Source organism: Aquarana catesbeiana, linkage group LG09, assembly GCF_042186555.1.
Source record: "Aquarana catesbeiana isolate 2022-GZ linkage group LG09, ASM4218655v1, whole genome shotgun sequence".
In the NCBI taxonomy this organism is placed as follows: Eukaryota; Metazoa; Chordata; class Amphibia; order Anura; family Ranidae; genus Aquarana; species Aquarana catesbeiana.
The window spans coordinates 188,802,269-188,829,051 of record NC_133332.1 but is presented as its reverse complement, the minus strand read 5'-3'; positions in this window follow the sequence as shown (position 1 = coordinate 188,829,051).

Genomic DNA, 26,783 nt, shown 5'->3' with positions numbered 1-26,783 from the left:
GAAAGGTATCTCAGCCCCCAGGAGTAGCTCAATGGGACAGTCATAGGGACAGTGTGGAGGAAGGACATCTGCCTTCTTCTTGTCAAAGATGTCTAGGAATTCCTGGTAGGCTGCTGGTATATTGTGGTCCACACTGGGTGTTGGTAGTACTGTCAGGCAGCTAGTAAAGTCTTTGTATTCAGGAACAAGGCAATGCTGCCAGCAGTAGGAAGAAGTCTAGAGTACTTCCTTTTTTGGACTGGGGTTGTGCGCCTGTAGCCATGGTATTCCAAGGATGACAGGGAATATAGGGGAGCTCAAGACATCAAAACGTATACATTCCTGCTGACCTGAGTTGGTGGAGGTAAAGATAGGTGCTGTTTCTTGTGTGACAGGCCCAGAACTAGGCATTGTGCCATCAGCCAGATGGGCTGTCAGTCTTTGCTTTTTCTGATGGAGAGGAATAGCGAGTCTTTTATGCCAAGGTCAGATCCAAGAAACAGCTACATGCCCCAGAGTCAAGTATTGCCTGAGCTTCCTCTCCCACCACCTTTAATGAGACTGGGAGAACAATGTGCATGGGGTTGACTTACTAGGTCTTATGGGACAACTGCGTATGAAATCTTCAATTCCCCGCAATACAGGCAAAAGTTTGCCTGTCGAGGATGAAGTCTCTCATTTGGAGTCAATGCTGGACGAACCAAGCCAATCTGTATGGGTTCAGCTTCAGGTACAGGTACGATAGGAGGCATGGGTGCCCATGTAGGTGGAGCTTTGGGCAGCATCCAGGTGGGATGAAAGGTTTGAGCACGTTCAGACCGGCGTTCCCATAGGCATCTGTCTAGCTGAATGGCCAGTTGGATGATGCCTTCTAGAGTTGAAGGTGTTTTCACTCTGGCCACCTCATCTTTGAGGGGTTCAGACAACCCCAGCTGATACTCCTACGGCTGCCTTATTCCACCCTTTGTCTGTAGACCACTTGCATAATTCCACTGTGTAATCTTCCACAGGGCGCCGACCCTGATGTATAGTATGCAGAGTAGCTTCAGCAGTGGCCACCCGCTGGGGGGTCGTCATATAATTGTGCCATGCTTTCAAAAAACAGGTCCAGAGAGTTTGTTAGTAAGGAAATGATGAACCATACTTTCACTGTTTCAATAGAAAAAGTCTGTGGTTGCAGAGCCAGGTACAGGAGACAGGCATTTTTTAAAGGATCTGAATTTCTTCTGATCTCCAGAAAATCATTCCGGTGTTGGCACTCGTGGTTCTGCTGGGGGTACCACCACAGTAGGAGTGGCCATGGTGTGTTCTTGGGCAGGAGCGGCAGTGGTAGAGTTGGCTGAGGATGGGTCTTGGTCTGTGGAAGCAGGTGTCACTGACAGGTGTTGCAGGTGGCCCTCTAATTGGAAGTATCCTTCCTGAAGTCTTTGGACAGCCTGGGTGAGGGCCGTGACTTGTTGACAAAGGCTTCCAGTGGAGAGACACCTCCGTTAGCCTCTGACATGGCTGGCTTATACTGTCAGGAACTTGGCAGGAGGCCGAGATGCTGGGAGGGCTCCCCTTGCGGCCGAGTGCAGCACACCCCTAAAGGTGACACAGGGGATGTGGTACCCACTGAAGCACGGGTTGCCTGAATGCAGGAGCTGGTTGCCAGGAACTTGCTGAAACAGGCAAGGTATACTGCAAAGCAGGCATGCTGGGAAAATCTAAGAGATACAGACCAGTGGAGCAGACCAGATAGCTGAGTCAGGAGCCAGGCCAGGGGTCATTCACAGTTAGACAGTCCAAGGTAAGTGTAACAGGAGTCAGACAGGTCTTTGCACAGGAGACAGGTAAGGGCAGAGTCCGTAAGTCAGGCCAGGATCAGAGGCAGGGAGCAAGCAGGAACAAAGTCAGGATACAAGCCAAAGGGTCAAGCAGGGAGATCAAGAAGAAGGTCAAGGCAAGCAGGGTCGGTACACAGGAAGTCTGATCAGCAGGATACAAGGCACAAGAACACAGAGGGAAGCTGACGCGATAAACCAGCAATGCACCATTGTCAGCAGTGGGTTTAAATAGGCAGTGGTGCCACTATCAAGCTGTGTGTGTGCCGCCGCATATGAGCACTCTCCTGTTCACGGCGCTGCATGTCCTTGTGCAATGATTTGTGCCGGCGTGCCTCTGCCTACGCAGGTTCTAAATCCCTGCACTATTGCGCCTGGGAATGCTCCTATTTCCCTGAAACCTGGTTAGAGCATGCAGTTGCTCTGTGTTTAGTGGAGCAATGGGTTCCTGGAGAGGGTGGTTTTTGAACCTTCCTCAGATGGAGTAAAACCTCCCCCTTGTGACCCTTGTGACCGTTAATGAATTGGTCAAGTGCTTCACCAAAGATACAATAAAAGTGGATACCAAAAGTGTAGCACTTAAATATGAAGCAAAATACAACAATAAAATATAAAACAAATGGGAAATAAACCCAAATAATCACTGATAAGAAAAAAATAAAAATGCAAAAATGCAAAATTCAAATAAACCCAGTGACTGGTGATAAGTGTCCAAAAAAAGTCCAAGTGAACAAAGTATGTAAAAATTAATAAAAAATGAAACAGTATTATTTGGGACAAATATATTCTAAATTACATGTAAATTAATCCAAAAACTTTGTGTAAAAATCATAACAGTGAACACAATGTGAATTTGAAGTAGAGAGTGCCACCACCAAACTTAGGGAGACATACCAGAGTTTTTTTTTTTTGTTTAATAAATTTTTATTAAAGAAAAATATATAGCAAGAATACAAGTAAAACTCAAAATAGAGAGCATTTCCATTTTTACAATAAAGCAGGAAACAGTACTCACATATCACATTGATTAGAATAATTCTATAATTGCCTCCAGGGAGATCCATAAAGTCAGCGCACTAGCTGATTGGGCAAAGAATATAAACTATGTGAGCACTATGAACCGAACGTAGTTGAATATAAACATATTGCGTTAGTTTATGAAAAGATAAACACTAAAAAAAAAGTAGTGGGAGAGAAGTGTAGAAAAGAAGAAAAAAAGGAATAGAAGGAAGAAAGAATGGGAAAGAATATAAGAGGAAGAATTGGAAGAAAAGGGGTTAAGAGGGAGGGGAAGGAAGGAGGAGGGTTGCTGGCATGCATGGCCATGTATTGAAAAGAGAGGTGCATTAGCGAAATTGAGAGGTGATAAGGGCGCTCTGGTGGAGGTGGGTAGCTGGTCAGAGGGATGATAGTGATGAGATGGCACTTCTGGCAGGACTTTGGTTAGAGGAGAAGCAACTCTGAAGATATAAAAAAGGAAAAGAAAGGCGCCTCTAAGTGCAGTATGTAAAATTTAATAGAGTGCACAAAGGGTTAAAAGCACTTACAAGATTGTTGAGTGTTAAAAGACATGATAAAATCAGGAGGCAGCAGGGAAGCCTGTATTCACTGCGGGACACACAAGACCACCCCCTTCTCTACACTGACACCATCAGCCTTGTGTGTCCCGCAGTGAATACAGGCTTCCCTGCTGCCTCCTCTTTTCAACATGCATGAGAACGCTTTACAGCTGCTGGACGGCTCTACACGGCTCTCTACCACCGTGCTGAGGATGGACACATGCCACAGATGAGGACTCCTGATTTTATCATGTCTTTTAACACTCAACAATCTTGTAAGTGCTTTTAACCCTTTATGCACTCTATTAAATTTTACATACTGCACTTAGAGGCGCCTTTCTTTTCCTTTTTTGCATTAGCGAAATTAAATGCAATGCTAGGTGGCTAAGTGTGAATGATAAGTTTAAGGGGTTTGTGTAATAAGATTTTTATATGTAGAAGTGGTTTAAAATTTTTTCCAAGGATCCCAAATTAGAGAGTGTTTCTGAGAGGTCCCTCTGATATTGTGGGTGATATTCTCCATGAGGTTTACATTGTCAATCATTTGTAGCCAATTTTTTATAGAGGGAATTACCGGTTGACCCCATTAAGTGGGGATTAAGGCCTTGGCAGTATTCAATAGATGAGGAATGATTGAGCGTTTGTACGACCTTATGGGAGTTTTTGTAACATGAAAAAGGATAGCCCACGGATCATTTGGTATGTGAACATCAGCAATCTGAGCAATCAGATCATGAATGAGATCCCAATATTGGCGGATAAGAGGACAAAACCACCATATGTGTGCATGAGTAGCTTTGTTCCCACAGTTCCTCCAGCACAATGGGGATCTGGCAGGGAACATTTGGTGCAATCTAACTGGGGTGTAATGCCATCTAGTGAGCAATTTATAGTTAACCTCTGACATTTTTGAGGCTAGTGACGAGGTGTGGGCTAATTGAAGGATCCTATCCTTTTGGTTGTCAGTTAGGAAAAGATCAAAGTCTTCTTCCCATTTAGTCAGGTAAGGTGGGAAGCCGGGGTTTTGAAGAGTGATAAGGGCTTTATAAAATAACGAAATGCTATATAGAGGAGGGTCTTTTGGATAAAATATAACTTCTATATCGTTTAAATCACTGATGCCCCTAATAGGAGTAGGAAGAGAGCTTAAGAAGTGTTGTATTTGGTGGTATCTCCACTTATCTAGAAACGTGACAGGTTTAGGGGCGAGGATCGCAGATAGTGGTTTTAGTACATTGCCATTTAGAATATGATGGAGCAAGAGAGGCTCTTCCGGCCTCCATAATTTAAAGCCTGGATCCAGAAGACCTGGCAAAAAGTATGTATGATTGAGGAGAGGTAAAAGGGGGGAGTCATAAGTCCAAGAAAATTTTTTGTGTAAGGCATCCCATACATCTAAAGAGGATATGGTGAGAGCCGAGGTAGTACGAGAAAGGCTTCTGTGGGAGCGGGGTATCCAGGGAGCCATTGAGAGATCCATGCCACTTAAGGAATACTCAATTTGTACCCATAACTTTGAATTAAGAGCATATTTCCAATCAGCAAGTCTGGCCAAAACAGCCGCTTGGTAATATGCTTTGAAATTGGGAAGTGCCAGACCACCTGAACATTTGGAACGAAACAATAGCTCTCTGGATATTCTAGGATGTCTGTCCTTCCAGATGAAGCGAGAGATCATGGATTGTAAAATAGTAAAAAAACCCACAGGGACACTCAATGGTAGCATTTGAAAGAGAAAGAGGATGCGAGGTAAAACGTTCATTTTAATTATATTTACTTTCCCTAACCAGGTGTGGGACAGGTTAGACCAATTTCGTAAGTCAGTTCTGATCTTGTTTAACATGGGAATATAATTGTATCGAAAAAAGGGATTGGAGATTAGAGGTAAGATAAATACCTAAGTATTTCATACATTTTGGTTCCCATTTAAAGGGAAAGAGGGGTTTGAGAGAGAGAGCCTCGGACTTAGGGATGTTAATGTTTAAAATTTCAGATTTAGATTTTATTTTGAAGTTAGAGATTGAATGAAACGTGGAGAATGCACACATCAGGTTGGGAATCGAAATATGTGGTTGTTGAATGAAAAATAGAACATTATCTGCATAAGCTGTGTATTTGTGGGATCTGTTACCTATTTGTATGCCTTTGATATTAGCATTGTTCCTAATTGTAGCTAAGAAGGGTTCTAAGGTAATAGCAAAAAGGAGAGGGGAGAGGGGACATCCTTGTCTGGTTCCATTTCGTAGAACAAAGGGGTCACTTAGCGTCCCATTAATTCTAATTTGTGCTGAGGGATCAGAATAGAGGGATGAGATACGATGGAACATTTTGGGTCCCAGGCCAAAGTGGCGTAGGGTCAGCTTTAGGTACTCCCAGTCCACCCTATCAAAAGCTTTTTCTGCATCAGTGGAAAGGATTAGGGTGGGCTGGGAGCATCGCTGAACATATTGAATCAAGGAGATTGTTCGAAGGGAATTATCTTTTGCTTCTCTAGTGGGTATGAAACCTGATTGGTCTGCCGAGATCCATTTAGGTATAAGGGGAAGTAAACGGTTTGCCATTACTTTGGCGAATAATTTAATGTCCACATTTATTAATGATATTGGTCTGTAACTGTTACAAAGGGTAGGGTCTTTATCTGATTTGGGAATAACAGTAATATGAGTTGAGAGTGATTCCGGGCGTAAACCTGAGGAGTGAGAGATAGAGTTTGCATATGCGGAGAGGCGAGGAAGCAGGATGTCACTGAATGTTTTGTAATAAAGAATAGTGAACCCGTCTGGTCCAGGGGCTTTACCAGAAGGTGAAGACTTTAATGCTACCTGAAATTCCTCAACTGAGAAGTCTTCCTCTAAGTCTTTAAGGACAGATGTGGGCAATTTAGGAAGGTTAACTTCTTTCAAGTAGGAAAGCATGCGATTCCGTCTCTCCTTTTGAGGAAGAGAGGATAGGTCGTTTTTGACGTTATACAGATCCGTATAATACTCTCTGAAGGCTTTAGCAATGTCTGGAGTTGCATGAGCTAATGCACCTGACGTAAGTTTGATTTTGGGAATAAATGATTGCGATTGTTTAGTTTTTAATGATCTGGCTAACAATCTACTAGGTTTGTTCCCCCATTCGTAAAATTTCTGTGACAGACGTTGGAACTTTCGCTTGGTTTCTAAATTAAGGAGGGACTTTAATTCCTCTCGTTTAAGTGTGAGGGATTGAAGGTGTTCAATATGTAAAGAAAGTTTATGTTGCTTGTCAAGGGCCGCTATCTGTTGTAAGACCTGGTCAATTTGTTGACCATGCTCCCTTTTCTTCCGAGCGCCAAGCTCAATGAGTCAGCCTCTAATAGTAGCCTTGTGAGCCTCCCACACAATAGAGGGGGAGGTATCCGAAGGTTTGTTTTCCTTAAAGTACTGCGATAGATGAGAGGCCAACATGGAAACCTCCACTTCATCCGAGAGAAGGGAGTCATTCAGCTTCCAATTGGTGGAGCGTCGGGGTAGGGAAGGCATGGTCAATGTCTTCGACACAGGTGCATGGTCTGAAATAGATGCGGTGCCTATGTGAGTAGAGTGTAAGAGGGGGAGATGAAAGTGATCTATGAATATATTGTCTATTCTGGAGTATGATTGATGTGTTGAAGAGAAATGTGAGAAATCCTTTTCCTTAGGATGAAGAAGGCGCCAGGCATCCATTAATTGAAGATCAAGAAGCAGTTTTTTTCACAAATTTCAGTTGTTTAAAAGAGATATTAGAACGATTTTGTGACGTATCAATAGTGGGGTCTAGTGGCATGTTTATATCCCCCGCTAGGATAGTAAGTCCCTTAGCGAAGTGTGACAATTTAGTCAGTATTTGGGAGAGGAAGGCTGGTTGATTATGGTTCGGGCAATAGATATTTGCAAGAGTGCATTGGGTGTTTCCAATAAATCCCCTAAGAAAAAGAAAGTGACCATGATCATCCGCAAGCATATCGGATAACCTGAAGGACATGTTTCTGCAAAAACCAATAGCTACCCCCTTGGCCTTATTGGTGTCTGATAGGCTATAATACCACTGTGGAAAGTTAGGTGATGTTAGTTTAACGGGTGTCGTATGAGGTAAATGCGTTTCCTGAAGAAAAGCAATGGAACACGTGGCTTGTTTCAGCTCCCGATAAACTTGGTGTCGTTTAGCAGCAACGTTAAGACCCCTAACATTATAGGATACAATCTTTACCTTAGCCATTTAAAATAGGATGTGGACCTTCAACCTAGCTTGCCATGCATGCCAGCAGGGAGGAGAAAGTGGGGGGAAAGGGGAGAGAGAGAGGGAGTAGAGAGAGAGATCAGGAAGACTAGAGAGAAATAAACATATACAGAAAATATACATATAAATCAAAGAACTTGTGGGAAACAGAAAAATATCACGCAGAAATCTGCAGTGGTCCCATTGGGGAGAGAGAGAGCGAAAGGCCATCCCAGTCCCTGAGCAGGGGTGGAATAGGACAACTTCAGGGCCGTTCGCACTCGCCTACCCCAGAAGGAAATGGGGGCGGGGTTAAGCTATAGGATGGAGGTAGTGAGGGGAGAGTGCCCCGACAGCACACGGCCTGTAGAGAATACCAAATAACTTGCAGCCAACAAGAAAACAATAAGTTCCAGTTAGAAATATGAAAAACCATACAAATAAAACTAAAATCAGTATAAACAATGTACATCCTACAAGGGTTCACGAGTGTAGACCAATCTGGAGTATGAACCAAAAAAAAAAAAAAAAAAACCCTAAAAATAAGAGGGAAGATCAAACATTGGTCAGCTTAATGGCAAGACCGCTTTGGTCACATGTAGGCAAATAAAAGTAGAAAATCACAGCGGCCATAGTCGGACAATAAAAAACAAACAAAAACAAAAAAACAGAAAATTCAAAAAAACCCTTGTAGGAGAGAGCTTGGTTACATTAATGATAGAGGCGTGGGTGAAAAAGTAAAAGTTTCAACCATGTTTTTGTGCAGAACCCGGAAGAGAAGTGCGCCTCTTCTTTGAGGGTTTTTTTTTCCATAGAGAGTCCATGGAGCAGGAGAATTTGGGGACTGGATCCTGCCAGCCTGGAAGTTCCATGGGTGAGAGATGTAGATCCTGCAAAAAAGTTGGAAGTTCCTCAGGAAATCTCAGCGTATGGGAGCGGCCATTTTTTGTGGCTATCAGGCAGGCAGGAAAGCCCCATCTGTATGTGATCCCGTCAGATCGTAGTTGGTCAAGGAGCGGTTTCAGAGCTCTACGACGATCTAAAGTATCCTTAGAGAGGTCCGGATAGATGGTGATGGTAGCCCCGTCAAAATCAATGTTAGGCAGTCCCCGCATCTTTACCATGATGGCATTTTTATCTTCAAAGTAATGCAGGCGACATATAACATCCCTGGGCAAATCTGAGTTAGCATTACGGGGTCGTAGGGCACGATGTACACGGTCAAAGCATAACAGTGCAGTGACAGGGTTACCCAGGATAGTGTTAAAAATGCCTCTTATAGATGGTTCGAGATCAGTATCTCCAGTGGCTTCCGGTAGACCTCTAACCCGTATATTATTTCTACGGTTACGGTTCTCGAGGTCTTCAAGCTTATACAAAGATGCACGGTGGGCAAACGCCAACTGGGTAACAGTGTCCTGCAATTCTTTAATAGCTAATGCTTGCGTGTCTTGGCACTGCTCCGTTTCCTCTACTCTGACCAAGATATGCGACATATCAGATCTGACTGCAGTTATTTCTTTTTTAATGGATTTCTCTAAACTGTGAAACATACCTGCAAGTTCTTTTTTAAGACCGTTCATTAGTGAAGACATTTCAGAACCCGCAGGGGATCCAGGATCGTCCATAAGGTCAGAGCAATAGGAGGATGCCAGAGAGCTCTCTCTCACAGATGCGGCGTGGGATGATGGAGAGGCGCTTGGTCGCCACGTGCGTTGGCTAAGTATTGCTGTATGGATCCAGTGGAGACTGGAATGGGTAGTGATCTCTTGTTTGGACGCTTAACTGGGGCAGACCGGATTTTAGGTGTTTTGGCGGGCATAACTGGAGCTATATGGCCGATAGCTGTAAAGAGTACCTCCCCTCACATCTGAGCAATATCACACATTCATCAAGATGTTATTAGCACACAGGGAAATATCCATGTAGGCAGTATGCAGGCAGCATTAAATGTACTCCAGCAATTGCAGAAAGGAGCGAGGAGGGTTAATAGCCCAGCTCTGTAGGGGGGGATCCTGCTGCAGGATGAAACCTGTAATAGGACTTCAATGAGGTGATCAGTGGAGCAGGTGAGTTAGAGGAGTGTTTGGAGCACCAAAATGGCCGCCGGCCTTCAGAAGTAGGCCGAAGCTGCGGACTTTCCTGACGGCCGGGTGAGCGCCGCCGTTAATTAAGAGGGTAGTCTCCGTGCGGTGCGTGGATGGAAGGGGAATGCTGTTACTCACTGTGTCCCGGTTGGTATAGAGGGCAGATCAGCTTCCGGTTGGTGTCCCAAGTCTTGGTACTGCAGGCCGGAGGCTCCGAGCGAGCGGTAGGCCACAAGATGGCGTCCGGCCTCAGGGAATCAGAGCCGAGGGCTCGGGCTCACAGGCAGGGTACCGCCGCTGATCGCCTGTGATCTTCGGTAGGGCGGGGAACCGTCGACCCGGGGCAGACGTCTGCTCAGCACCTGGGTCACCAGAATGGCAGGCCGGAGGCTCCGATCGGGCAACAGGCCCCAAGATGGTGGCCGGCGTTCCCGGCGCGGAACAATCTGCAGGCCCGGGACAAAGTAATCGACTGGAGCCAAGAAAGGACCCTCCCGGAGTATAGCAGGGGAGTCCAGGAGGCTGTATAGGCGTGATGGGGGCTCAGAGAGGTGAATTAGCCCCTGGATGGCGTTGGATTCTCTGTGGCTTTGAGGAGCTCAGCTAGCCCACGTCCTCCTCAGTGCACATCCAGACATGCCCCCTCGACATACCAGAGTTAGGGGGTCTATAGAGACGAAACACGTCTGGAAGGACTCCACTGCCACCATTTGTTTTATGAAAAGCGCTGTTTTTACCTGCCTAATGTAAGTTTTCCTAACTTCATTAAATCTATTGCAGTATTTTACGGAATTACGCTATGTGGCCCTTTTTTGTTCTCCCCACATTGAATTTTTCTGGCATATCTACGATCACCTGGTTACCAACTCTATGAGAAATACCATCACTACCACCTATCCTGAGGACAGCTGTCAGTTCCTGTTGGAGCCTTTAGAGGATCCCAGTGTCCAGTTCCATTGGTTGTACATACAACACAAGCCTGTTTGACCCACAGATCATACATTCTTGTGTGTCCAAACACTCTGGTAAGCCTCCCTTTGGTGGTGGCACTCTCTACTTCAAGTTCACATCGTGTTCACTGTTATGATTTTTACACAAAGTTTTTGGATTCATTTACATGTAATTTAGAATATACTTGTCCCAAATAATACTGTTTCATTTTTTATTAATTATTTTTACACTTTTGTTCACTTGGACTTTTTTGGACACTTATCACCAGTCACTGGGTTTATTTGTATTTGGATTTTTGCATTTTTATTTCTTTTTCTTATCAGTGATTATTTGGGCTTATTTCCCATTTGTTTCATATTTTATTGTTGTATTTTGCTTCATATTTAAGCGCTACACTTTTGGTATCCACTTTTATTGCACTTATCTAATTTGACGTGTTAGCTGCTATTTTCTAGGCAGCGCAGTATTATTTGTTACATTTTTCCTCACCAAAGATACAGTATCTCACAAAAGTGAGTACACCCCTCACATTTTTGTAAATATTTATTATTAAGTGTTCTTGCATAGCAAGACCACTTACTGTTATCTCACATATATATTATTATTATTATTATAGCCAAATTTACCACCCTAACTCCTCCCAGAGCTTTTACACTACATAGACAAGTAATATACCGAAACGTGCGGATTGTTCCCGATTGGTGTGCTATTACTTTGTGGAACATTTCGCCAAATGGTTCACAAAATATCGTTGTTTTTGCGGCAAAATTGGTCCCATAGGATTGAATGGCAAAATCTTCAAAACTAGAGTGGGAGGTGACAAAAGCTGAGAAATCAGGACATGATTTCTAAACTGCCGCCACTCCCTCATTTTCAAGCCCACCTACACAAATCTTTTATCAAAACATTCAGCTATCCCCGCTGCCACTAAACATGTCCACGGCTAAGCCATAGTCCTGATAGTTTTCACAATATGATCATTTGTTTGTAACTCACTCCGTCCATTGACATTCATTGAAACTCTACTCTAGCCACTTCAAATTTGAAGGGCAATATCTAAACTGCGACTGTGCCTTCATTTTTAATATTTCATAGACATACTATACATCAAAATCTAGGTCTGGATCTCTTGATTCTCACAATATAAAGCTCTTCGCTGTAGGATTTATAGTTTTTAAAATACGACCGTTTGAAGTACTGCACAGTTATTACAGCTATCATGATCCTGTGTATTGTGTATTGAGCAGTGGTTGTGAAGCATAAACAGGGCATGAGCGTTGCCAGGAAACAGTGGTTGTAAACACTGATTATCATCAAACAGATAGCACACCTTCACCTCCATTCAACATCCAAATGCTGAGACCCTCCAAATGCATGTGGTCATACCTTCATCTGCTAGGCTTGATCATGCTTGTAGACTACTGGTGGAGGCAAGAACACTTCACACAATTTCCCCAGAAATTGTAGCTTTTCTAGTTATTTATATTATTTGACAACACTAAATAAATTACACTTTGCTACAATTTAAAGCAGTGAGTGTACAGCTTGTATAACAGTGTAAATTTGCTGTCCCCTCAAAATAACTCAACATACAGCCATTAATGTCTAAACCACTGGCAACAAAAGTGATTACACCCCTGAGTGAAAATGTCAGAATTGGGCCCAAAGTGTCAATATTTTGTGTGGCCACCATTATTTTCCAGAACTGCCTTAACCCTCTTGGGCATAGAGTTCACCAAAGCTTCACAGGTTGCCACTTGAGTCCTCTTCCACTCCTCAATGAAGACATCACAGAGCTGGTGGATGTTAGAGACCTTGCACTCCTCCACCTTCCATTTGAGGATGCCCCACAGATGTTTAATGGGGTTTAGGTCTGGAGACATGCTTGGCCAGTCCATCACCTTTACCCTCAGCTCCTTTAGCAAGGCAGTGGTCATCTTGGAGGTGTGTTTGGGGTCGTTATCATGTTGGCATACTGCCCTGCGGCCCAGTCTCTGAAGGCAGGGGATTATGTCACAGTACATGGCATTCATGGTTCCCTCAAAGAACTGTAGCTCCCCAGTGCCGGCAACACTCATGCAGCCCCAGACCATGACATTCCCACCACCATGCATGACTGTAGGCAAGACACACTTGTCTTTGTACTCCTCAACTGGTTGCCGCCACACACGCTTCACACCATCTGAAACAAATAAGTTTATCTTGGTCTCATCAGACCACAGGACATGGTTCCAGTAATCCATGTCCTTAGTCTGCTTGTCTTCACCAAACTGTTTGCGGGCTTTCTTGTGCATCATCTTTAGAAGAGGCTTCCTTCTGGGATGCAGACCAATTTGATGCAGTGTGCGGCATAAGGTCTGAGCACTGACAGGCTGACCCCCCCACTAGGGATGAGCTGAACACTCCCCGGTTCGGTTCGCACCAGAACATACCGAACAGGCAAAAAATTTGGCAGAACACAAGAACACTGTTAAAGTCTATGGGACACGAACATGAATAATCAAAAGTGATAATTTTAAAGGCTTATATGCAAGTTATTGTCATAAAAAGTGTTTGGGGACCCGGGTCGTGCCCCAGGGGACATGTATCAATGCAAATTTTTTTTTTAAAGGACGTTTTTTCGGGAGCAGTGATTTTTTTAATGCTATACAATGCTAAACAATAAAAATAAAATATTCCTTTTAGAACAGTATCGCAGAAAAATGACATTTCTAAAGGAAAAATTGTCATTTAAAACTGATCAAAGCTGTAATGAATTGTCGGGTCTCTGCAATATAGATAAAACTCATTGAAAAAAGAGCATGGGATCCCCCCAGTCCATTACCAGGCCCTTTGGGTCTGGTATGAATATTAGGGGAACCCCGAAGCAAAATTTAAAAAAAAATTGCGTGGGGGTCCCCCTAAAATCCATACCAGGCTCTTTGGGTCTGATATGGAAATTAAGGGGAACCCTGTGCCAAATTAAAAAAAAAAGACCCTTATCTGAGCATGCAACCTGGCAGGCCACAGGAAAAGAGGGGAGACAAGAGAGCACCCCCCTCCTGAACCGTACCAAGCCACATGCCCTCAACATGGGGAGGGTGCTTTGGGGTATCCCCCAAATCTTTGTCCTCATGTTGATGGGGACAAGGGCCTCATCCCCACAACCCTTGCCCGGTGGTTGTTGGGGTCTGCGGGTGGGGGGCTTATCAGAATCTGGAACCCCCCTTTAACAAGGTGACCCCCAGATCCTGGCCTCCCCCCTGTGTGAAATGGTAATGGGGTACAAATGTACCCCTACCATTTCACAAAATAGGTGTCAAAATGTTAAAAATGACAAGACTCAGCTTGGGGGAAAGTCCTTTATAAAAAAAAGTCCCACGATGTCCATTCATCTTTTTCTTCACAACGAAACGGACTGAAAAAAAAAAAGCCGAGACCGATCCGCCTCCACGGGAGGCTCCTGCCGTGTGACGCTTCAGCGCCTTTGACATTTCTTATATAACTGAGGGTGGGGCCACCTGGTGACATCCCCAGGTGACCCCGCCCCCTCTGATGCCACAGGGACTTTCCCACAGTTTCCGCCGTGGCGTCACAGGGGAGCGGGGTCACCTATTTATGTAACCGGGTGGCCCATACCCCATCTGACACTACAGGGGAAGCCGTGGGAAAATCTGTGGCGTCAGAGGGGGCGGGGTCACCCGGGGATGTCACTGGGTGGCCCTGCCCTCAGTTATATAAGAACTGTCAAAGGCGCTGAAGCGTCACACGGCGGGAGCCTCCCATTGAGGCGGATCGGTCTTGGCTTTTTTTTCTTTTTCGGTCCATTGCGTTGTGAGAAGATAAATGGACATCATGGGACTTTTTTTTCTAATAAAGGACTTGTCCCCAAGCTGTGTCTTGTCGTTTTTGAGATTTTCACACTTTTTTTGTGAAATGGTAGGGGTACTTGTACCCCGTTACCATTTCAAACAGGAGGAGGCCGTGATCTGGGGGTCCCCTTGTTAAACGGGGCTTCCAGATTCCGATAAGCCCCCCCGCCCACAGACCCCCACAACCACTGGGAAAGGGTTGTGGAGATGAGGCCCTTGTCCCCATAAACATGGGAACAAAAAGCTTTGGGGGGCTACCCCAAAGCACCCTCCCCATGTTGAGGGCATGTGGCCTGGTACGGTTCAGGAGGGGGGGCGCTCTCTCGTCCCCCCTCTTTTCCTGCAGCCTGGCAGGTTGTGTGCTCAGATAAGACTCTGGTATGGATTTTGAGGGGGACCCCTATGCCATTTTTTTTAAATTTCGGCGCAAGATTTCCCTTAAAATCCATACCAGACCTGAAGGATCTGGTATGGATTTTGGGGGGACCCCTACTCCATTTCTTTTTCATTTGGCGCAGGGTTCCCCTTAATTTCCATATCAGACCCGAAGGGCCTGGTATGGATTTTAGGGGGACCCCCATGCATTTTTTTTAATATTGGTTCGGGGTTCCCCTTCATTTTCATACCAGACCCAAAGGGCCTGGTAATGGACTGGGGGGATCCCATGCTCTTTTTTTCAATGAGTTTTATCTATATTGCCAAGACCTGACAATTCATTACAGCTGAGATCAGTTTTAAATGACAATTTTTCCTTTAGAAATGTCATTTTGCTGTGGTACTGTTCTAAAGACGGGAAAAATGCGCCACTTTACAGGCATACTATAGACACCACTCAGGCAAAATATTTAAAGAAATATTTCATTTTTATTGTTTCACTTTAAGCATTAAAAAAATCACTGCTCCCGAAAAAATGGCTGTTTTAAAAAAAATGTTTTCATTGATACATGTCCCCTGGGGCAGGACCCAGGTCCCCAAACACTTTTTATGACAATAACTTGCATATAAGCCTTTAAAATGAACACTTTTGATTTTTCATGTTAATTCAGTTCAGTGTTCGCAGAACATCCGAACAACCAAAGTTCGGCCCGAACTTATGCTTGGTCCGAACCGTTCACCCATCCCTACCCCCCACCCCTTCAACCTCTGCAGCAATGCTGGCAGCACTGATACGTCTTTTTCCCAAAGACAACCTCTGGATATGATGCTGAGCACATGCACTCAACTTCATTGGTTGACCATGGCGAGGCTTGTTCTGAGTGGAACCTGTCCTGTTAAACCGCTGTATGGTATTGGCCATTGTGCTGCAGCTCAGTTTCAGGGTCTTGGCAATCTTCTTAAAGCCTAGGCCATCTTTATGTAGAGAAACATTTCTTTTTTTCAGATCCTCAGAGAGTTCTTTGCCATGAGGTGCCATGTTGAACTTCCAGTGATCAGTATGAGAGAGTGAGAGCGATAACAACAAATTTAACACACCTGCACCCCATTTACACCTGAGACCTTGTAACACTAACTAGTGTAATGGAAATTTGTAAGTTCTGTATATAATTGTATTCTATTTTGTATGTATTGCACACTGCCCTCACTGTGCACAGCACTAATAATGTTTTCAGTACATGTTTACATTCTTTCAAGTCCTGATTAGAATTAGCCTGCCTATGTAATGCCCCTTGTTACCATAAACGTACAATTGTCATATTAATGTGATACCTACGTAATCATATGTATAAAAACCTTCAATTGCGTCATAATAAAGCAGAACAGTTATTTGGAAAGATGCTGAGCGTATCTTTTGTGTCTGTTCCCTACTGCAGTAGTTATTATTAATTTGGAACCACTAATCAATATGAGGATAGGAGTTGCCTATCATCAATTTAACCGAGTCAGCATGGTGAGCTTTGCCTTAGGAGCGGTTTCCAGGTGACCCTGAGTATCCGAAACGAGGAGCTTGAGACGATCTGGGAATTTCTGATAATCAGCCGGCTGAGGTAAGCCTTTTGCTTACATTTGAGTTATCAGACTTCCTTGATCGGTAAGGCATTTTTGGGACAAAGGGTACCTATTTTACGCCCCTTAATCGAACTGTATTGATTGGTGGTTATATGTTATGTTGTTACTGTCTATTGTCCATCGGAGTGTTATAGGTAAGAAAGGGTAGAATAGTGCTGTTCACAGGTATATGTAGTACATCTGCTAGATAAAGTAGTTAAAGTAGATAAAGTAGAGGCAAGATGATATAGGCACATGTAGAGAAGACTGTCCAGTCATTACGGGCATTGAATTAAGAAAGGGAATAAAGGGTAAGAGACCCTCAAAAATGCCCAGCGCAAGAGGAGCGCTATATATGAACCGATGGTGTGGTTTCGCCTATACTGAGCCCCTAGATTAATGGTTAAAGTGGACAGGGATCCACAATGGGTAACGGGTTACCAAAGTCCATAGGGACTAATGCCTCGTACACACGATCGGACTTTGCGGCAGACTTTGTGAAGGACTTTGTCGGCTCCTTGCGCCGGACTAAAAAAGGGACGGACTTGGACACACACGATCACTGCAAAAGTCCGCTGGTTTGGAACGTGGTGACATACAGCACGTACGATGGGACTATAAAAAGAAAGTTCAAGCCCCACTACGGCACCCTTTGGGCTCCTTCTGCTAATCTCGTGTTTATCTCGTGTTAGTAGAAGTTTGGTTAGAGACGATTTGCGCTTTTCACGCTTCAGCTTATTTCGATCTTTTTCTGCGGTTCCGTTTGTGCTTGTGAGGTTTGTATCTGCTCTTCAGTGCGTGTTGGTCAGTTCGTAACCTGCCTTGCAGGCCGTTCTGGTCCGCTCGTTCCTGATTTTCAGGTCGTTCTTCATAGGCCTTGCTGTTCTTCAGTGCGTTTGTTATAAGTTTGTTTGTTTGACCAGCTGACTGTTTTGAAGCCATGTCGCGTGGACGTACTCGTTCTTGAGTTCATGCTGCGTGGGGACTTGGTCTTGGGGTTAATACTTTGACCTGAGTCCAGTCCATGAACAGGGCGAGGAGGAGTTCATGGATGAAGAATTGGTTGCGCCAGCGTAACCAATTCTGGCATATGGCTTTGCTCCGTGAGCTCTGTGAGAATAACCCTGAGGATTTCAGGAATTATCTCCGGATGACGGACCCCGTTTTTGAGCGTCTGCTGGCTATGCCGACCCCCTATATCAGCAGACAGGATACCTGCATGAGGCAAGCCATCAGTGCAGAGCAGAGGCTAGTTGCCACGTTACGTTACTTGGCGACTGGGAGAAGTCTTCAGGACTTGAAGTTCTCGACAGGCATCTCCCTCCAGGCTCTGGGGATCATAATCCCAGAGACTTGTTCTGCCATCATTCAGGTCCTGCAGAAGGACTATATGAAGGTAAGTTTTATCCTTTAACATTACATGATATGTATTAAATGTTTGCTAATGTATAGTCTAAATGTCCTCCTTACCTAATTACCATGCTTTGAAAATGCTGTGAATGTCCCCTTTATCTTCATGCATGCCTGTTTTTGGACATGAATCATTTTTTGCCCTACATGCATACTTACATTCAATAACCTCCCCACCATGCAATCCTGGGTCCATTTATATCTCTAGCCTATAGTCCCTTGAACAATGTATATTGTCAGCTCTATTGTACTGTTTGACCCTCCCCTCCCCCCCTCACATGTTTTAAAATGTCAGGTGTGTTTTTCTCCCTAATTAGACCCCCTCCCCCACCCCTCACATGTTTTAAAATGTCAGGTGTGTTTTTCTCCCTAATTAGACCCCTCCCCCACCCCTCACATGTTTTAAAATGTCAGGTGTGTTTTTCTCCCTAATTAGACCCCCTACCCCAGCCCTCACATGTTTTAAAATGTCAGGTGTGTTTTTCTCCCTAATTAGACCCCCTCCCCCACCCCTCACATGTTTTAAAATGTCAGGTGTGTTTTTCTCCCTAATTAGACCCCCTCCCCCACCCCTCACATGTTTTAAAATGTTAGGTGTGTTTTTCTCCCTAGTTAGACCCCCTCCCCCACCCCTCACATGTTTTAAAATGTCAGGTGTGTTTCTTAACCTAATTAGAACCCCCCCCACATTAAAATTGATCATTGGGCCATCAGAGGGGGTGATTAATCTTATAAGTGGGCCTTATGTTTTTTCTAATTTAAATAACAAACACACATATTAATAATGTTTGACTGCTGTTGTTCACTAATGTTTTTGTGTAATCTGATATCCAAGTTATGTTTTAAATTCCTTATATTAATTTTATTTATTTTTTCACTCCACAGTTTCCTTCCAGTACACAGGAATGGCAGACTGTGGCCTCCCAGTTCGCTGACCGTTGAGACTTTCCCAACTGTGTCGGGGCGATTGATGGGAAGCATGTCTGCATTGTGCCACCACTGCATTTGGGGTCTTATTTCTACAAATATAAGGGGTTCCATAGTGTAGTTTGGATGGCGGTGGTCTCGGCACATTTGAACTTTCTGTTTGTGGATGTGGGGAAGAATGGCCGGATGTCTGACGGAGGAGTGTTTGCACAGACCGAGCTGTGCCATTGTCTCACGACTGGTGGCCTGGGATTGCCACCTGATGACCAGAATGTGGATGGACTCCCCTCAGTTTTTATCGCTGATGAAACGTTTGCTCTCGGTGAGCACTTGATGAGGCCGTTCCCCCAAAGAACACTCACCCCTGAGAGGAGGGTATTTAATTACCGGCTGGCCAGAGCAAGAAGAGTTGTGGAGAATGCCTTTGGGATTCTGGCCAGCCGGTTCCGTTTGTTCCTTTCAGCCATAAATCTGGCGGACTATAAAATTAATCACGTCATACTTGCTTGCTGCATACTACATAACTTTTTACGTAGACATTCTGCTACATATCTAACCTCTGTTGGGTCTGAGGCCGGACTTGTACAAGATCCAACAATGACAGGCCTGGAAATTGGCCGTATTGGCTTGGCCCCCCGAACCGCACGCCAAGTGCGTGAGCGATATGTGAATTATTTTAATGGTCGGGGGGCCATTGCTATTCAAGAAGAGCTTGAATTTTACTAAATAAAAAAAATAAAAATTTAAAAATCTTGTTTTTATTCTTGTTTGCATTTAGTTTGGTCTGTCTCCTAGTGCACTTGTAGTAGTGGCAAGTGCATTTACCTTTAGTTAATAAGGCCCTTTGTCACTGTAACCACACACAAATTTACTAAACATCTGATTGAGGAATTATCAGCCACACACATTGTAGTAGTCAAAACATTTTACTGTGTGCACATTGAAAGGTGCATTAATGGAAACATTTTTTTTTAACAAAAATAAATGATTTTGTAGAAAACTTTATTAAAGGCATATTAAAACAAAAGTACACCTTGTTTAAAATCTTCAAATTCCCAACAGTCTTTTGAAAAACATAAAAAAAAATCAAAGAACTTACAAAGTTCAACATTTGAAGAACGGTGCTGGTGATGTCACCCTTGTAAATCGAAAATTTTTAATATGCTCAAAATTGAGCATTACAAAAGGGTCAAGTCAACATGTGCTATCTCCCATCATGGGTGAACAATGTACGTGTTTTGTGTGTGCAGTCCCTTTGTTCCTCTCACCACTCAATAATTTTGAGGGTGAAGGGGTTGCAAACACAAAACAAGTACATTGCTATCCCATGATGGAAGATAGCACATGATGACACACCGTATGCATCAAAAAAAATTTTTGTGAAGGCAAAAAATTGTTAACAACATTTCTATAAGAAAGAAACTTCACAAGGAAATGAAGAACATGATTGATGTTTTTAGGCCAAAAGTTACTATATTCTGCCCAAAACATCAATCATGTTCTTAATTTCCTGTTGCACGGAGTCCAGGCGAAGTTGCATGGTGTGAATTTGTTCACGCATTTTATCAATTTGGCCATTCCACAGCATTATCTGGCCAATCAGTCTTTGGGCACTGTCTGTGGTGAATGGCTCTGCTGCTTGGCCTTCCACAACCAGAAGCTCACCTAAAATGTGTGCAAAAAACAAGGGTTAAAATATGCACGCCTAAATACATTACCTCAAGCTGGGGTGTCCTTCACTCACTTGGTGGGGTTGAAAGGTCACACACGTCCTCTACCTCTCCTTCCTCCAGCTCGTCGGGTGGGCATGGTCTTGGGCTGGGGCTATCTTCAGCCTCAGGCTGGTGACTTGGGGGGGTCCTGGGATCCTTGGACTGTTGTCTGAGTCTTTTCTCCCCTATGATAAGTCAACAAAAGGTTTAGTTAAAACACAGTGTTATTTTAGATTCTTCTAAATAATCTGAAACGTTGGTTAGGAGTTATGGACAATTGCCTTTTTTGTCCTCCAAAAATTAGAAGAGAGGATGAACATTCCCTCTTAACAACAATTCTAAAAAATACACATTTTCATGCAAGTTTCACAGATGCAGATACCTCAATGATCTCCTATGTGTATTACCCCTCTAAAATTTCTTTATGGTCACATAGTACACTAGTGCTCGTGAGTCTAGATATGGAACCAGCTGCTGTGTCCTGTCCTTACATTACACTGAATCATTTTTGAAGAAGCATTATATTTTCCAACACATCTACACCACATCCACAAATTATTTGAATACTAATATTTAACAAGACATAAATGTATATGTCCAACCCTGTACCATCGTATTTGGTGAAAAAAAAAGTCTGTTTCTTTTGTATCATATGTCTTTTACAAAGAACGGTCTTTAAGAACAATGCTGTATAAACGAAAAAAATATGGATGAGCATGCAAGTTAAGTATCTCAATAGGAAAACACAACAAGTACTTACTTTTTTTAAGCAGCTTCTTTATTTGCAAATATTGTTCTGGCTCCAGACTTTTGATGTCAGGCCACCGCTTCCTCAATTGTTCTTTAGACCGTTTTGTGCCAAATTTAGCTTCTAGAGCGGTGACAACTGAGGACATTATTTTGTCCTTACGCATATTCGGTCGTGTGTACGGTCCTTTTTTCCCATCGTAGTCCTCCCTTCTCAATATGGACACCATCTCTACCATCTTTTGAAAAGCCATGTTGGTGGCCTTATATCTCCTCCGGGATGTGGATGGTTGTGGCTCCGGGCTTTCCTCCATGCTACTTCCACTGATTCTCTCCGCCATCCTTCTTGATATACTCCCACAAAGAACGTCAGGGGCGGGCGACGCAGGCGGAGCATGACACATGCGCAGTGTATATAAAGCTATTACGATGGCCTACGTATGTCCATGCAGAAGTAGTGAGCATCAGAAACGAAGGTAAGATTAAACATGGGGGTGTGTGTGTGTATATGTGTCCCCTAGATTCTTCACCAAATAATCCTGGGAGTTCTGACTGACATTACAGTTTTGATCTTGTGTCTTGTCTTTCAGCAACAATGAATCCCTTTAAAGAGGCAGATTTTTTGTCGCAATTTATTGACCTATATCAGGAAAAGAAAAACCTGTGGGAGGTCAAACACCCACTATTTTACAATAGAGATGTAAGGAAGGCAACACTGGGCACACTTTTAGAATTTGTGAAGACTCGAGTCCCCCAGGCAGACCTCAAGTTTGTGGACAAGAAAATTGGTATCTTGCGAAACATGTACAAGCGGGAACACAATAAAATCCAGGAGTCGCTCAGACCCGGTGCAGCAGCCGACCAAGTTTATGTACCCAAGTTGTGGTACTACCACAAAATGCGATTCCTGGATGACCAGACAGAAGCCAGGCAATCACTTTCGACCCTTCCCCCACCCTTCCCCCCACCCTTCCCTCCAGCCTTCCCCCCACTCGTCCCTCCAGCCTTCCATCCACCTCCACCCCAGCTGAGGAGTCCCAGGAAGAACTGGGCCTTTTCATCCTTGATGAAGTGGATGCGCCCAGCTTCAGCCAGGTATCCTTTTTTGTTGAATTTGTGATTGTGTAAATGTTATTAATGATGTTAACGTGTTAAATTTTGAAGTGCTTAATAAAAAATGACTTCATCACAAATATTAATATGTAGACATATCACTAGACAGTAGTGGCCAAAAATATACTTCTGCATAGGTGTGCTCAGCCTCTTGCATTAGTGTGTGCACCCCAAAGCTCAAATACATATGCATGTGTATATGTACTGATGGTGTCAGTAGGGCAGTGGACAGTGTAATTTTGTTTATTTTCTTTGCGAAAAAATAATTTTCTTTTGTAACTTTTTTTTGGGGATGAAATATCAGTGGTCTAAACAGGGGGGAATATGCACCACACAAGGCGATTAGGGTGTGCCCAGGCACACCTGGCACACCCTGTGGGCACGCCTATGTACTTCAGATATTGTTGATCACCTGAAATAATGGTGATGTCAAATAGATAGCCTTTACTATTTGTGGAGAATTATATTTGCAAGTCATGAGATGAAAATTGTGTGTGATTGCGTAACACAAAATTACAACTATGTACCTTTTTTGACACAGGATGACCTCAGCCAGGAGGAGGCCTTGACCAGTGGGAGAGAGGAGGAGGCCTTGCCCAGTGGGAGAGAGGAGGAGGCTGTGGCTGGGCCAAGTAGAAGCCACAAGGAGTGTCAGGTGCCTCCCCTCCGCATTCTCACCAAAAGGCCCAGGAGAATGACCCAAACTGAGGAGGAATCCCTAGCCCTCATACGTGAAGCAAGCCAAATCCTCCACCACCTCCACCACCCAATGCAGAGGAGGCGTATGGGACATATATGGCCACCAGATTGCTGGAATTGGAAAAGGGGCAACGCCTCCTCTGTGAGGGTTTGATTTTTCAGGCCTATCAGAAGGGCTTGAGAGGGGAGCTTACTGCTACCACATATCTGGCCGATGAAGCCACTCCTCCTCCTCCTCCTCCTCCTGCCCCTAGTACACCACCAGAGGCCCAGCCTCCGAGGAAGGCTGCAGCGAAGCGTGGAGGGAAGGCTGCAAAGAAGCGTGCAGGGAAGGCTCCACAGAAGAGTCGAAAGTGATTGCCTGGCTTCTGTCTGGTCTGACTGTGCTCCCTGTGCTCCCTAGTCACAAGATATCAATTTTCTTGTCCTAAAACTTGATGTGTGTCCTGGGGGACGAAAGGCTTCACAGATTCTAAAAGTGTCTCCAGTGTTGCCTTCCTAATTTTTTTTTAACAAAAATAAATGGATTTTTGGGTTACCTTACATTATTGACTATGTGTTTTGATTCCAAAACTACATTTTGTTTGGGAGTAGGCAGGTACAGGTCAAAAAGACTATGGGGTTGATTTAATAAAAGCAAATAGACTGTGCACTTTGCAGAGGGCAGTTGCCCTCTGCAAGTGCAATTGCTCCAGAGCTTAGGAAATGAGGTAAGGCTTGACTTTGCAAAGAGTACCCAATCCTGTGCAAGGAAAATTCAAAAAACAGCATTTTTGCTTGCACATGATTGGATGATGGAAGTCAGCAGAGCTTCTGCTCATTTACTAAGCTCTGGAGCAACTGCTCTTGCAAAGTGCACAGTCTTTTTCCCTTTAGTAAATCAACCCCTATGTGTGTTTTTGCCAAAAGGCTAAATCATTTCTAAAATCAAGTGAAAAGTACTAGTGAAAAGTGAACTTTAGAAATTGCACAGCAAGTGCACTTGTTGGAAGTAGTCGCTGTAAATCTGAGGTGAAGAGCTGAAATGAGGGGAAGTTGTGCTGATTTTATCATACAATCATGTGCACGAAAAAGTTTATTTTTTTTGGGGGGGTTCCTTGCATGTGCCCCTCAGATCCACAGCGAAGGCACTTCAAAATGCTCTTTCTGTGCAATTCCAAGTAGAATTTGCACTTGTAGTGAAAAATGAATTTGCCTTTGGAAAATAAACCCCCCTATGTCTAATTAACAAGGGACACCAACCTCATTAAGGTTCATTAAAACAACACAAAATATTAAGGTTATTGTGGTAACTTGAAAATACAAAAATAAAATAAAACAAAAAAAAAATGTTTGTATAATTTAGCACACATTGTAAAATAGATAAGTGTAGAAATCAATAAAACAAAAAAAGATGAGTCCAAAATCTAATGTAATACTTTATTTATGGAGATCTGGCTTTTTCAAAATATCATATTAGTCATGGCATGAGGATAAATCATGAAGAAAGTAGTTTGTGAGAACTCTGTGTGAATATAAAGCAGAAAAACAACTTCATTCCTCTCGCATTATAAAGAAAAAAAAGCGCTGTATTAAAAGATCACAGAAGAGGAATGTGCTAGCTTCAATACAAAGGCTAGTTTTACCAGACCGAGCGCTTCTGTCTTGTAATTGCTTCAGAGGATGCGTCAGTTTGAGTTCGTCGGACTAGCACACAGACGACCGGTTTGTCCGCTAAAAAGAAGAGTCAGTCGGATAGATTTAAAACATGTTTCAAATCTAAGTCAGTCCAACTTTTGAGCAAACAGTCCGCTGGAGCCCATACACGATCGAATTGTCCGACAAAATCCAGTACGCCGGACCAAGTCTGCCGTAAAGTCCGCTCGTGTGAACGTGGCATAAGAATCATGCAGAGTAAACAGCTAGAGAAACAGCTATCTGTGTGAGCAGGATGGATCAAGGGTGACAATAACACTAGACAGAAAGGGACATTTTCATGTTAAGTTGTAGGATGAATTTGGGGTCAGGCGCTATAACTAGTAAAAGTCAGTAACAGAGAAATGAGAATTAAAACAGAATACTTTATATGTTGTCAGAGAGGGAAGATGGGATGAGCACTGTGGCATTTAAAAAAGGGAAATTAAGTAAAATTAAGTAATAATGAGTATTAATTTCTAATATGAGTTTAACAATTTTATTAATAATATAGATATATTGAAACTGGTTTAGACAACCTTTGGTTGGAAATGAAATTCAGGTTATTGGGAAAATTTGTAAAAATTTGATTAGTTTAGATTAAGATAACAATTTTGTAATTTTACATTTGTTCAATAAGCCCTTATTGAGAGAAAAAAAGATTAAGATGAGGTTGTTATTTGGAATACATCTGCCATAATATTTAACAAAGCCAAGATGGATGGGATACATAAGAAGTTTTTCTACAAAAATGAAATTTTAAGGTTTTTGATAATAACTTGATGAGCGGTCCATGATGTGAGAGTAATAATAAATACAATTTAAATATAACAGACCCATCACATCAAGTACACACACCCTGTTAGGATAGATGCCACCTGCAGCCAGTTGTTTTATAGTTTTCATGCTTTCTGGTCCATCATACAGATTGTTGATCCTTTTGTTTTTATTTATTTTTATTTTTGAAATCCAAAGCAGAATGTGTGGATTGTGAAATGATGTGCCCCTTTTCCTTGTAAGTGCAGGGGTATAAGCAGAAGAATATTTTGGATTTATGGGCATCTCTGCATGACCGCAGGGTATTGTTATCATTTTTTATAATATTGCCAGGAAAAAGTTATCTTTTGAAACATGAAACTGGAGTTCTTACACAAACAGCATGATAGAAAACAAGCCATTGTAATATATTTATGCAAGCTGGACCCAGTAATGAAGGGTTCATCCCGATATATCAGAGCTGCAGCTTTTATGCAAAGGTGCTATTAGACAAAGTTAGATATTGTTTTGGTCAAACATTTAATTTTTAATGGTCCGACATTCTGTGCAGCAAATATACAGCTAACTAAATGTTTGTCTAATGAAAGGTTTAAAATATAAGTTTGTTTATGTACCAATCTAACAATGAAAAATGCGTACATTTGAATCCAGCCACCTTATTGCCTCTATTGGAGGAGGCTGGAGACAAAGGAAGACACATGTGTTAAATTGATGACGTAGGAATCAGCTGCTGTAAGCCCAGTGCAGGACACACTCCATGAAGACCCAGATATTACATTTTTTGGAGATTTGAGTATGCACGCAAAAGGATACTCTGTATTCAAAGTCATTGGATCTTTTTTCCCCAGCTTAAGAAGCAGAGCTCCATGTTTTAGCAAAGTCTGTGAGCTATAAAAAGAGTGTTTATTTTTATAGATAGTCGAGATATAGAGAGCTTTTGGTTCCATTTGAAGAGCCAGAAGTTTGTTTTTACTTCGGCAGGTAAACCAATCAAGCATGCCAAGTTAATTTGATTGGCTTTTTTCAGCCTTCCAGGTTCTTGCTGAGGTAGCCATATTAACTTTCACACATGGAAGCAGACCAGGTGACTAAGGATGCTGAATTTACAGCTCTGGACACTTGATGGGTCTGTGCAACTCACAGATTCCACCCTAGTTCTGGCCCAGTATAGCTTTGATTAATAATTCAACTTTAAGGACCCCAGAATGAGAAGAACAAGTGGTTCACAGGGGGCAACTTCTTATGAAACAGGACTTTGGAAAAGGTG